Source organism: Centroberyx gerrardi, chromosome 19 (assembly GCF_048128805.1).
Source record: "Centroberyx gerrardi isolate f3 chromosome 19, fCenGer3.hap1.cur.20231027, whole genome shotgun sequence".
Taxonomy (NCBI): domain Eukaryota; kingdom Metazoa; phylum Chordata; class Actinopteri; order Beryciformes; family Berycidae; genus Centroberyx; species Centroberyx gerrardi.
In genome coordinates, this window is record NC_136015.1 from 22,093,633 (window position 1) to 22,108,244 (window position 14,612).

At 43.3% G+C, this 14,612-nt stretch overlaps 1 protein-coding gene across 2 annotated transcripts in view; it reads right to left on the bottom strand.

Moving 5' to 3' along the window:
* The window catches only part of pvrl2l (PVR cell adhesion molecule related 2 like), a 253,501-nt gene that overhangs the window by 145,497 nt on the left and 93,392 nt on the right, over window positions 1–14,612 (bottom strand). The gene's annotated exons all lie outside the window — the stretch shown is intronic.

Here is a 14,612-nt window from a genome sequence, read left to right on the forward strand (position 1 = left end):
TTAACGTGTTCTCTGAATTTTAAATTAAGGTTATATATGAGGACGGTGCAAAGAGAGAGAGAAAGAGAGGAAGAGAGAGAGAGAGACAGAGAGAGAGAGAGAGAGAGAACATCAGAATCATCAAGCTTTGATAGAAGAGCCTTAGGCGGCGTCTTAGCTAACTCCTTTAAGCCGGGCCCTCCTCATTACAGCAGAGCTCGTCTACCAGGAGGCATCGCTAGGGGGCGAGCCTCCAGGAGCACCGCATCAACGCCGCTGCTCCTTCTCTAATCCGTTTGAAATTCAATGGGAGCCACCTGTAACTCTTTGCCGGAGCTCGCACCGCTCTGCTGAGAGAGAGGGAGAGAGAGAGAGGGAGAGAGAGGGAGAGAGAGAGAGAGAGAGAGAGAGAGCGGAGGCCGGCCTGGCTGCACTGAAACAAGCCGTTCACACTTTAAAGGAGATGAGAGCGAAGGGTTAGCGTCAAGCAGAGTCTGAAAACTGACTGTGCGGCGCCCGCTGACCCGCAGGCTGATTCAACATACTGAATCGAAATTGGTCCAGCGGTCCGTTTTTTTGCTTAAAATCCCAGAATGCACTCGGTTTTCTGCGATCGACTGAGTCTGAAAAACACAAATATGGAGAATAAGGAGCTCCGCGTGGTGCTGCGTGGGATCAGTGAGTGTAAAATGAAGCCGGTAACATTCGGATGTAATATGTGACGCGTTCTATCATTTTCAGTCGGAAGTCGCAACGGCACATTTGTGGATAAACGTGATTTTATGAGAAAAGATCGATTTTTGGCTGTTTTGGGGTTTCATCAGATTTTAATAAAATAAAGCCTTGGCTTTCATTCTGTGTAAAGATTATTGTGAAATTCAAACGCTAAATATAGTTTTGAAGCTCATAAAGGTAGGGTGACAAGCAGAACTACTAGCTTAGTTTGTCAACAAAGCTCGCATTCCTCATGTTGCCAGGTTGGACTTAAAACGGTGTTTATTAAGTTTGTCAGGGTTGTATTGTGGAGTTTTGTTATTGGTTTGTTATTTTGGACTAGTTTCATTGATCATTGGGCTGTTTATGAGTTGGGTTTAATTGGCACTGGGAGGGTTTTGTCGCTAAGAACCTGGCAACCCGTCCCTCTCTCCCTTACTACGTGTACCTTAAAATTATGAATGAACATCTGCATAGTAACAGGTTGACCATCGTTCACTTTATTGTCTAATCAAAATTATTGTTTCAACCGCGAGAAAACGTAGTTGTCAGGCATCTCAACCTGTGTGTGTGTGAATGATTTCTTTATTTGAATAAATGTCTCAGAATTGACTTCAAACTTTGAGGCCCTTTTTCTCAAAAACATCGTTTGGAAACAGTCAAGACATCAAGGGGTGCATCTCACTCAATCTTTGGAGTACAAAGATCATTTTGATATCACCGGAAAGCTTAAATTCTCCTCTTTCCAACAGTGTATTAAACATTGAGGGGTCAATGTGACTGGAAATGATACAGCAGGTCACATATGTTAAACCGTCATGTAGCATGTCGGTATTTATTCCACACACTGCATGCTACAGCAGCCAGAAAAGCAGGCACAGTGCTTCCATTTAGCGCCGGGTCTGCAGTGACGATTTCATGTCAAGAACACGCAACAGTCTGCAACTGAGGCCCAAATCATGCGTAGCAAGTCTTCTCTTCAACCTCGCCTTCCTCTATTTTACCTTCAGTGAGCAAAGTGTCAGTGTGCGGCCGCCGCAGCCTATTTTCTCTGAACAGGAATCAGTGTTATTGCCGATTCTGTCAGGTCTCTGCGCTCAAACACACTCAACAGGAGAGCCCGGCTTCCACTGAATTTCAAATGGATTTGACAAATAAAACTGATGTGGCAGAAAATGCAGTTGAGGCTTTCAACAGAAACTTGGGCTAGTTTGCTTGAAGTGGCAGCAGAGAGACGAGGGAAGTTCTGCTAGGATGTGATTTCACAAGCACTCCTCAAGTCGTGTGTCGGGGTTTAAACTGTATTTATGTCTTTTCTTGTTCTGTAAAGCACTTTGTGACGAACCTATTTGTTGAGGCCGTTTCGTACAGCTGATGTCTACACATGCCATTTACTAATGGCTCTTTGTGCCTAGATCGGTTGTGCCGCAGCTCTCGGCCAGTGAGGCGAAGCTTCGCTGCTGCGCCATGGAAGACTTCGCTCAGATGTTAAGAAAATCAATAGCCAACAAATTACATTTGCTAAATTCAATTTCATGAAATTAATGAACTTTAATGAACTTGTAATCCTTGTAATCGTGAGGCAGAGAGAGAAAGACGGAGAGAGAGAGAATGACTAACACAGAATCAGAGTGAAAAACAAAAAGAAAAGGGATCAGAGAGAGAGAGAAATAGAGAACTTGTAATCCTCCAAGTTAATGCAATCTAGGCCAAGTCCAGCAGCTCAGAGTGTTTGCCGGCTTTCTTGTACGATCTTACGAGGCTTCAAGTGACATTTTTAAACAATCGTTGATTGCCATGCCGCGGAGTCGAGACGTTCTGCCAGAGTGAGCCTCGGCAGCAGAGCTCCTCACTCCCGCTGCACAACGCCCGACTGCTGCTCTGTGTTTTCTGTGAGGCTCGCCCTGCTCCTTTAAAAACAAACTGCTCTCTGCCTGGCAACAGCGCAGCGGTCAAGCCCCCCGCCTCCCCCCCCCCCCAGCCCGGATCAAATCCTGCCCGGGTCTTTTCTCCTCCGTCCCGCCTGCTCTTTGCCCTCTCAGCCAGCCTCCGTCTCTGGACACAGTGGACAGACACACTTCTCGCAGGGAGCCGGCTTCCCGCTCTCCTCACAAGAAAAGGGGACGAGCGAGGCGGCTCCGGTGAAAAAGCCTCTCGCTGTGAGAGGGATTGATTAGGACAATATGGTGCGAGCCGCCACAGAGGTCAATGGGCCGGACGGGGTTTAGCCTGCAGATCAGCTGCAATACAGTCACACTGACGAAGAGCGGGAGGCGGGGGGCTTGTATGTGTGTGTGTGTGTGTACTTGTACATCTGGATATGTACGTGTGTGTGTGTGCGTGTGTGTGTTGGGAGTATGCATCCATCCATGTGTGTGAGCCCATGTATATAGATATGCATTTTGTGTATAAGGGCATATACATCTATTAATGTGTGTGTGTGTGTCTGTGTGTGTGTGTGTGTGTGTGTGTTTTTAAGGTCACATGTATACAGTACATCTGTGTCTGTGCGTGTGTGTGTATGTGTGTGTGTGTGTGTGTGTGTTTTTAAGGTCACATGTATACAGTACATCTGTGTCTATGCATGTGTGTGTGTGTGTGTGTGTGTGTGTGTTTTTAAGGTCACATGTATACAGTACATCTGTGTCTCTGTGTGTGTGTGTGTGTGTGTGTGTGTGTGTGTGTGTGTGTGTGTGTGTGTTTTTAAGGTCACATGTATACAGTAAATCTGTGTCTGTGTGTGTGTGTGTGTGTGTGTGTGTGTGTGTAAAGAGCATCTCGTTCTAATGTGAGTGCATATGGGACTGACTCAGTCATTGAACCAGAGTCTCTTCCCTGAGGGAGACAATGGGCTGTCAAACCAGTTATTCATTCCCACTGTATGATACAGACACACACACACACACACACACACACGTGCGCGCACACACACGTCACACACACATGCAAGCAAACAAACACAAACTACAGGCTGCCAAACTAGTTTTTCCACAGCAAGAATCGACAAGACCAACAGCTCTCTCTCTTCCTTTCTCCTTCCGTTGCATTCCTTCTCTCCTTTCTTCCTCCCTCACACACACACACACACACACACACACACAGATGAATTACCTCTAATTACACACAAACAAGCCAGACCCACTATTCATAAGGAAACTGTAATGCAAAAACACACACACACACACACACACACACACACACAGACCAGACGATCCCAGCAAAACCATGAATCACTGAGGCTTTGGGGTTATTCACAGTGGTCAATGAAATCTCTGCTGTGACGCAAGGGAAAAGAAATGGAGAGAGAGGAAGAAAGGAAAATGGAGAGAGAAAAAATGAGTGAATGAAGCACTAAAACCAAGATAGAGAGAAATAGTGAAAGAGAAAAAGCCAGAGAGAGAGAGAGAGAAAAGAGCCAGAGAAAAGCACAAGGCCGAAGGTAGAGAAAAAATAAATGGAGCAATCAAGGAATAACTACAACAGAATGAAAGAGTGAAAGAGAAAGAATAGTGTAGAGAGAGAGAGAGAGAGACACTGAAAGACATGAAGAAAAAGTTTAAAGAGTGAAGGAAGTGAAGGCATGACTAAAGCAGAAAGACATATTGAAAGAGAGGGGGAGTGGTAAGTGGAGGAGAAAGAGAGGAAACCAGAGAAAGAAAGATTGAAAGATGAGAGAAAATGATTTAAAAGAGGCAGGGGCCCGTGAAGGAATGACTAAAACAGAGAAAACGAGAGAAAGAGTGAAAGCGAGGAAAGAGAGAGAGAGAGAGAACAGAGAAAGGGAGAAAGATTGAAAGAACACAAAACGGAAAAAGTGATTAAAAAAAGAGGGGGCGGTTAAGGAATGTGTAAAAAAAAGAAAACGAGAGAAAGAGTGAAAGCGAAAGAAAGGAAAAAGACAGACAGACAGAGAGAGAGAGAGAGAGAGAGAGAGAGAGAGAGAGCATGAGATCACATTGTTGTGTTTTGCCATCAGACATGATTCACTCCCTCAGACTCCCAGTGGAGACTGAGCTGATTGGCTGAGAGAGAGGAGGAGGAGGAGGAGGAGGAGGAGGAGGAGGAGGAGGAAGAAGAGGAATATCCTTTCTACCACTCTGCTACAGACACACCAAGACCACTTCACTCTGTCGGCTGTTCTGGGGTCAAGCATCGGGTTTGTTTAACATTGTTTGTTTATGTAGATCTATATTTTGTATTTTATCATTTGATTTCTTTCATTATGCCCAAATAAAATCCATCATGTGAAACCAATTTCAAGGAACTTTTCTTTGAAAAACATCAAAAATCCTTTATTTTATGGGCTCATCTAGGGACATTTAAAAAACACTTACAGCAGTGTTGTAAGTGTTTTTAAATGTCTCTAGATGAGATTTTCAAAGTAGAATGATGCCTTGGACTTTTGTTTCATTCAGTTTCATACTCCAATCCACAGAGCACCTTCTTTTGAAGTTTTTTTTTTTTACACTTTGCACCATTTTTGTATAGCACTCTCTTTTCCTTCTTTGTTCCAAAATCCATCATATGTCTGGAAAACGTCATCTTGAAATAGCTAAGTGGCTACAGCTGTGTGGATGTGATGGATAGGGAGCTAACTTTACTTTAGCGTACCAGAGCTAAAGTTAGCAGCTACAATATCTGAGGCTACTTCAGGAAACGTTTCACACCGAGAAGACCAACAATCTGCCACTTTCCTCCGTGTATTATTTTGTTTAAGAGAGGCAGAAAGAGATGGATCATACAACTCAGGAAACCCCGACAGCCATCTTCCATCGTCGGTTCAAAGACAAAGTGGAACTAGAAACAAAAGTTCACTGACCAGGAGAATTTGAGAACTGTGTTTTTGCCTAAATGTGATTGCTTCTTCCGCTCCAAACTTAACTTAACTTTTTCAATTGTTCTCATTGGATCGCTGGCCCGGTTTGCATCAACACCTATCCCATCATGCCGTGCGCACGCAGTTACTAGCTTGCCATAGACAGTGAATGGAGGTGAAGTGTTCGCCTTGTGAAATCACATCTAGTGGGGAAACTACGGCTAGCTTGTTTCTCCTGGCGCTTCTCTGTTAACATGCTTCTCCTATGGTCACAGAAAGCGGCGTCAGAGCACTAATATGGCCCTGACCTTTCGCAATCCTTCCCATTAGTCGCCTGCAATCCTGATGATCCACAAATTGCAGCTTATTCTACTGTTGCGCTCATTGTAAGTCTCTCTGGATCGGAGCATCAGCTAAACGCCTCAAATGTAAATGGAGAGTGGAAGAGGGGAGGCGGTTAAATGAACGGCCACGCTCTGCCTCCCTCCCAACACACCAGAGAGATGAATCACAGCTAATTGACATTTAGAGGCTCGTGGCATTTGCCTGTTTATGTGGAGCTTCTCCATGTCGACAGACACGCAGAGGCGGCGCGCAGCGTGGAGAATATGCTGGTGGGGTACGCACTCATCCAGATTAACACCCAAATCATATACTTACAGACAGCCTGTGAACCAGAGCTTAACATTTGTTTTTGTATTTTTGTCAGCCTGTCATGATGTCAATTATGTTGACTTTTATGTGTTTGGCTGCCAACTGCTGTCAGACGCAGTAAAATGGAAAGAATCAACACATTTGTAAAGTTAAAAGCGCTACATGTACTACTTTTGAATGGCAGCCTCTATTTCAGTGATATTGTTAGTACTGGTGTTTCTCAAAATTAAAGACCCCATGAAATGGCATCTTTACTTCCTTGATTTGATGCATTTCCTGTTGAAACAGGATGTTTGGGTGGGACATAACACAGTGAGGGATCATTCAAATGTCTAAACCAATGGAATATCAGTCAGAGAGTGAAAGGGAATTTTATTTGATGGGAGGGGCGAAGGGGCGGGGCCGTTCAAAAAATCGAATGGTTTTATTGGTTAGAAATGTGTATTTATGCCTGCTGGTGCAGCATGATGTCACCATGAAAGATGCTCTATTTTCCAGGAGGTAAAAGTAATGGCAGTTCATTTCATGGGGACTTTAAGACCATATTTCCCATAAACCCCGTTGCTCCCTGATGTTGCTTCTTGCTCTGTTTGCTCTGGAAGAACAGCGCCCTCTTCCTGTTTTGTGCCGTAAAGCAATTCAGCAAATATCCCACCAAATCCGACCCAGTAACATACAACGTAAAACACAGTGAAGAGGCCGCTAGAGGCTGAAAATCCTCTCTGTAATGATCTCATTTGTTTACGGCAATTATACTAATGACTCAGAATTAATGTGATAATGATTTATCGGTGTTAAAATGCGACACGTAGCATCCTCAACAGGGATCGAAACTGTAACTGTAGTTGGAGGAGGAGGAGGTTTTAGTGCTTCAGTGCAGTGAAGATTTTAATCAGTGAAATTGGCACCTTATAACTTGTGTGGCATTTAATTTGTATGTGAAGCCTTTTAGTTTGAGGACACAGATACATTTGTGCATGTAATGAAGGGGAAACAGGTATCGGTCTGATACCGGGCTAAAAGAGGAAGCCATATCAGAGCATTTCCCATAATACTTAGACACAATACTAAGAGATAAATGAGAGAATGTTAGACCTCTCAATGGGAGAAATATTCATCATTTCTCTATCAGTTTTGTCCAGTCACACCAAGATAACTGCATTGTTCAGTAAAGAGAAATGAATGAATTCTCTGTATTATCCAATACTTAACACAAAATCCACAAAACCCATGATTTTTGGGGGGTTTTTTTTGCCAGCATCTTTGGTGCTCAGCGCTCTTTGCTGTGGTGTTTCTGCACTTCATTTCCCAGAGATCACCTGTCAGTCAAAGAGTGTGTGGGCGGAGCTTGGATTTTCTGTTGATGCAGTTTGGGTTTTTCTCTTTTCTTTGTCTGTTCAGCCAACTACCCAGTTCTTCTTCTGCTGTTTATATTCCAAACAAACTGCTGTTGCTGCTGCTGGAAACGTAAAACGCATCACTTCCTGCGCACCAGAGGATTTTCCCCAGGAAAGAGCTGCCAGACACCGGGTGTTTGCAAAAAGAACAGCGAATGTAAACGCTTTCATGAACTGCTGAAAATGTTGCACATTATTAGTTTACATTATAAGTTTAATACTTGGAATCGGTATCATGAGGTACTATATAGTATAAAGAAGGTATTTCGATCTTGGAACACTGATAAAATCCTTCAGATGGTGTGGAAGAAGAGGGAGGAGGAGGAGGAGGAGGAGGAGGAGGGTTGGCCTGAGTGTCTGTTTCAACCACCACACACTGGGGAGCTGAATTACCGGTAATTGCCATTTGACAGCTCATAATCATAGCGTTTTGCATGTGGTTTTTCAGTAACAGGACACTGATCAACAATGTGGTGGAGAGAGAGGACGGAGGAGATTCATTTGCTTTGGTTTCACACACAGTTACCGTTAACTGACGGCTGACAGCTTGTGGCATCTGTGTGTGTAGGTGTGGCTTTTGAGCATAAAGACGCTGATACAATTGAAGTTAATTCCAAAATGAGATATTCATTATTTGAAAAAAGTGACAAACAATCAAAAGATAGCACAAAATGGCAGAATCATTCTCTCTAATTTAGTGCTATGAGATTCAATTCAATTCCTAAACACTATATATCCATTTTGAGGGGGAAAAACATCTCGAAACACCTCAAATCCATCACTCCACATCTATTCACATGTTGGATCTCAATCAATCAATGTCAATTTTTGCTAGCATAAAGTTAAAACGAATTATCTTAATTGTTAAAGGATACTCATTGGTTGACAAAATGATTTTACAGACTGGATCCTCTATATGTTATTTGAATTTTGAATGATGAACTCAGGCAGTATGATTAAACTTGTAAAGATCAATGTCTGCATTTGTTCTGAGAAACAAACCCCCAGCACACCCACCCACGACAGCACCAAATTAAAGCAAATAAAGATAATTTATGGAGGATATTAGGTAATTTTAGTTCTTCATTCTGAAAGTATTTACAGACTGGATCATCCACAGTATACGCTGGAGATACTGAATGATGAAGTAGAGTTAATGAGTTTTTTCCCCACCAAAATGGGTCTATAATGTGTTAGAAAAAGCAAACTTCCCCCAACTCCCAACTAAATTCGTCATTTGTGGTGTGGAAAAGAAGAGAAGGTTTTCATATTAGTGCAGGAATTGTTTTTCTCACCTCACGTCAGGGACCTGAATTAACTGTAATTGGCACTCGTGGTCTTTGCCTGATTAGATATGGCTTTTTAGAGGGTGTGAAGAAAGTGCCGTTTTGAGGAATTTGAAGGAAAAACATGGAGAAAGTCGTCACAGCTGGAAACATCCTCAACGTTCTCCTTGCAAATTTGTAACCGTTGTTTTGCTGAGAAATTAACTGTGCGATTAGCTCCCTGATGCGACTGTGAAAGCTTTTTTTTCCCTGTTACCTCTGCCGTTCACAGGCGGAAAAGAGATTTTAAAAATTTAACGGTGAAATGATAAAATAGAACACCAGGCACGTTTCCAGCGATAACGCGCGTCTCCAAAATGTGTTCATAAAGTGACATTTTGACTTTCTTTGCATATTAAGATGCTTAGTAAGATTATAGAGATTTGACAGAAGAGGGAAAAGGAGTTTCCACATTGCAACAGTACTAATTTTGACTCACATCATGCTCGGACGCTGATGTCATCTTGAATGGGCGGCTGACAGCTCATGGAATTGGCTGTAGGTGGCTTTCAGCATTACCATGTTGTCAGGTGACAGCCTCTTAACTCCAGTTATGGTGATTTCATGTTTTTACTGGAACTGAAGGACTGCATAATCCTCTGTGGGCTGACAGAATGATGTGACCCCTGGGCTCATGAAACCCTTTCAAAACCTGTTGTATCATTTCCAAAATGCACAGCGGACGATCTCAAAATAAGCCTTTTATTTCTTTCTGACACGCTGTCGTTTTGCAGATGCAAGGTTTTCGCTCGACAGCAGTGATTAGGGCATTAATACAATTCTATAATTGCAGTGGCAAAAGACTGTGAGGGTGGGGGGGCGAGGGGGTGGGGGTTCACTTACAAGGAGCTGGAGAGCTGACTCACCAGTAATTGGTATTTGACACCCAATGGCACCGGCTTCCATATAATCATCTTTAATCAACATTTCATTGTTCCTTTGATGATAGATGTAGTGGAGATTTGCCCGTTCACAGCGGGCCTTCGCACAATCGAGAGGCTGATAGGGTTCATAACACTTCAGAAAAAAGCCACTCTCAACATAATGAATAGGTGGCAGGTATGCAGTTTGGCTACATTGTACAAATTGTAGGGCACCTCAGTTCAGTTGATTTTCGACACCCTCATTTATAGGTAGAAATCATCCATGTACCTCCGACAAAAAGCAACAGGTTAGTCAAATGAGCTTTTGACTGGAGGTTTGCTCGTTTGAATCCCAGGCATGCTGGGAAAATCATTTGCCTGACAAAGTCCTTACGGTCAAAACTAGAGCTGAACAATTAATCGAAAAAAAAAGCGAAATTGCAAAGGCTGCAATTAATTTCTTACAGTAAGACAGAGTTGCGTCCAAAATGGATTTGTGAACAAGGTGTTTTAGAGCTGCAGGTAATCTTTGGTCCATGAATCAAGTACGATCTTGGTGAAAACCTTTCATCAGACTCAAACTCAGTAAATCCTGCACACTGACATCTATTTTAACTAAATCACTTTTCTGTAAACAATTTTTAAGTTCTAAAAAATGTCAAACGTTACATTGCATTAAAGCATTAAAAAAGGAGCTCTAGTCCAGTGTGCGGATAATCCTTTTCTGATCCACTTTTCATGACTCTTTCATCCGGCACCTGGCCTAAATACAGGTAGGATGTGCTCACCTCTCCGCTTTGAAAGTGAACAAGAAACACTCTCCGCTCCTCCAGCGAATGCCGTCGAGGCGTCCTTCAGCAAGGTATTCAAGCCTCACAGCTGCTCACCGGCCAGCAGTGTAAGACTGTGGCTGTACTGGGCAGCTCTCAGGTGTGAATGTGTGGAACTTTATAAATGTGAAGAAAGCATGCACGCTCAGCAAAGCTTAATAAATCAAGGTTAAAAAAAAAAAATAAAAAAAAAGTTCAGCTCAGTTTGTTTGCTTCTATTTTCTCAGGTGTTCTTTCAGTCCGATGCACCTAGAGACGTGCCTAAGTGTATAATCCGCCTTCCCACCGCGGGCTACGTTTACATGAAAAATAACAAGAGCACCGACAGCAGCGTCGAGGTAAAGCACAGCGGCTTCAATATCTCAGGTCTCAGTTTTCAAAGGCCCACCTTTGCCGTTCAGGCTCTGAGCTCCTCCTGTACGCTGTTCAAACAAAAAAGAAAAAAAAAAGGAAAAACTCACGCACCTTTGAAAGACAATGACTCCCAGCGTCAACAGGAGGGGAAAAAAAAACAACACATTCAAGAGCAAACGAGTGGAGCAATTGAAGAGGGAACTGACTACAGGAGGATCGTGAGTGCTTCTTTTCAGCGGGGACTGAGGCTGAGCGCGGCAGAAATGACACCGTCCAAACGCCGCGCCGCAGTAAATGACACGACTCATGTCATGTCTTCACAAAAGAAACGATCCACAGCGATGGCGACTCTTGTGTCAATGGCTTTTGTTTCACGTTTCCTTTCATGTGCGGGCGTTTCTTTTCATGCCGCTGCCTTGTTGATCAAGGCTTCTCTGCTCTCCGCAGAATCCCATTAAAGAGTTTGTCTTTGCTATCTGATGTGATTCCACTGCTCAATACACTTCCATTCTGCCGCACAGATCAAAGGCCAGCGAGGAATTCATCAAAAGGCATTATTCAAAAAAGAGAAAAAAAGAGGATCAAGATCTAAAAAAAAAAAAAATGGAGCTCTGAACAAATTAGGTAGTTATCCAATCCTGGTTTAGAGGACAAGCAAGGGCAAAGAGGGCACAGAGAACAAGAATAAATCGGGACGGAAAATTAAAAAAATATCAAACGAAATCAGTTATTTTACTATGTTATCGTTTGCTGAATCAGGGAAAAGGGTAATGTCATAGTATAGTAACGTGCATATGCCGAAATGGTATTGCAGTTATCTACACAGAGTTTTTAAAGTCTGAAAACCTGAAACAACTGCACAGTCTTTGCCATTCAGGAATTGAATTAAATTAATTGCAACAAGTTGACTGGTGACCTGATTTAAAGGCATCAAACTGGAAAAAAAAAAAAACTGTCTCTTGAAGGCTGAAGAAAACTTGACACTAAAAACGAAACTAAAGCCCTGAATTGAAGATACGATTATCAAATCCAACAATGTCCGATCGATACTGGTGTCCTTGCGGAGAATGTTCTTTCCAAGTTGTCGCAGAAAGAAAGAACTTCTGAGCACAAGCGAGCGTCCTTACAGTTTGAGATGGACCGTGGGATCAAGTAAGACACACAGCTGTCTCTGTACGATAAGACCACAGCGCTGTTTGGACGTGACGGTTCCCATCCTTTCTCGTCCGCCAAGTGACCATCCGTGGTCGGTAGGTACCGGTTCTGCCCAAACGTTGTGGTCGCTTAAAAGTATCAAGTCCATGCGGTGGAAAAAGAGAAAACGCCGCCGCCGTCGGTGGCGGTTTATTAAGATCTTATCGATAAATTGATGCCTCTGGTTACTGGTGTTACTGGTGTCAAGTAAACTGAAAACACAGCCGATGGGAGCCGCCATATTGGTCTGAAGTAAACGTTTCTATGGTTACAGATATTATTTATAGCCATCGTGAGATCGGAGGAGTGGAGTGACTCCCGTTACCCGTACACACACAGTGTAGTCGTTTTACTCCGCTCTGCTCCAATGTGTACCATACATAATGCGCATTCACTTTTATCCAAATTCTGGTAAGTATGTACGTAGCCAATGAGAAAGACCCACTGCTTTCAACTACCAGTGTCGCTATCTTAGCTCTCCTTGGCCGTCTCCCACTTCTGGCAGTAATTTACTGACTATTGAGACAGGCATGCAGCACCACTTATATTTCATTCCCTATTTTTGTCCCTATTAAGTTGGACGTGATTCTTCTTCTCTGCATGGGGTTCCTCGGACGCTCGTGTCTCCCGGCACTCACCAGCATCTCTTTTTCTAGTCGCTATTTTCTAGTCTATTTTTGGTCGGGCCTCTCTCTCTCTCTCCGGCCACCTGCCCGGGCCTGGCTTTGAGGACGCTCTCCACGTCCAAGTACAGTGCCAGTCTCAATGCTATTATTACCACCCACACCACAATTAGGTATGTTTAGCCCAGTTAGAGGCCCATTAATGATTACTTACACACAAGTGCCTCCTCTCCTGCTGTATGATCTGGTTTTAACACTCACCTGGCACGCTAAAAGGGTTTACTACTCAAAGGAAATTGGCGCAGCGGCATTTGTGTATTTATCTCTATGTGCATGCATGCCATGCGATATGTGCAATTCTCCCTTTCTCTCTTTGTAAGGCAGTCGACGTTACATAAAACTCCAGTCCTAAATCTAAAAGCTTAATGTTGCCTTGCTTATCGGCAACCATACATCCATCACAGAGCATGATTTAAGACCTTTTCCGAATCGTTAAGAGTCCGCTAGTAAACCTGCCATATGTACAATCCAATGAGCAGCACTTACTTCAATAAAATTTCAGACCCGGCTGCTAAAGTGCTGGCTCTAAGACGGATCGCTGGTTCTCAACCTTTTCAGCCTGCGACCGGCCCAAAACGAAAAGCACTGCCTCCTGGTGACTGGCTGCTGTGGCCATAAATATGCAACATGGTTAACTTTGACAACAAACAATGATGTTCCCCTTTCAGGCCATTTTCCATTTTAATTATGAGTTATGGGACGAAGCCAAGAAGCTGCAAATATTAAGCACAAGTAAAAGGCATTTATCACAAAGACTCAAAGCGTCGTAGCGAATTTGTACATTATAAATCATTTTTTTCATAAATCAACTTGCGACTCATGGCTCCTGGGTTGTGTGTGTGTGTGTGTGTGTGTGTGTGTGTGTGTGTGTGTGTGTGGTCCCAACTCCCAAGACTGTGATCCTCTGAGATAGACGGGTGGCTTTCAACAATGGGGGGTGGTTTTGGCTCATTTCATCTCAAAGCGGCACGGGGTCCGGTTTAACAAGCGCTCCTCAGTAAAACACTAAGAGGAGAGTAATGTGGCCAGCCAAGCACTAAACTCTAATTACCGATATTTTCTGCCAGAATGAGAAGCAAGCGGCAAATAACCGGATTACAAAGCTGAACACAAATTAATAAGGCAAGATCAGGAGACGAACACCACCATTACCGCCTCTGTTTCTGACACCGACACGGCTCTGGAGTGTGTGTGTGTGTGTGTGTGTGTATGTGTGTGTAGGGGGGTGAGGGTGTAATGTAATGAAATGAAGCAAAACAATAACATACTCCAGGTTAGTGGTTCTCAAAATGGGATCCTTGAAGTGGTTCTGGGGGATCCCCAGCAAAAGGAGAGGAGCAGTTTATTTTCATTATTTTTTTAAATTAAATTATCCCCAATTAGAGAATCTATTGGGACGACTGTTTTAATCAGATGTTTCACTTTGACCATATATCATTAAATCTTCTCTAACGGAAGTCTGTGGCCTAATGTGTGTCTACTCACTGGCAGGTAAAAGTTTGAAAACCGCCGCTCCACGTTAGTTGTCATCAACCTGAGGGTCGAGGTCCCCTTGTGGGGTCGTAACGGGAAATCAACGGGACGATTTAAGAAAAGCGGAAAAAATACGATTGTAATACACATATAGATTATCTGATATTTCTCCCAAAGATGATATTTTCTCAACAAATAATGAATATACGCCGCCTCTAGGCTTCCTTCAATAATTAATCTGGCGCTAAAGCCTGGAAAGGTGAAAAAAGATAATCGTTTGTATTCACAATTCACCGTTCGGTGCGAGCACGTCTGCAGCAGGAAGGTCAG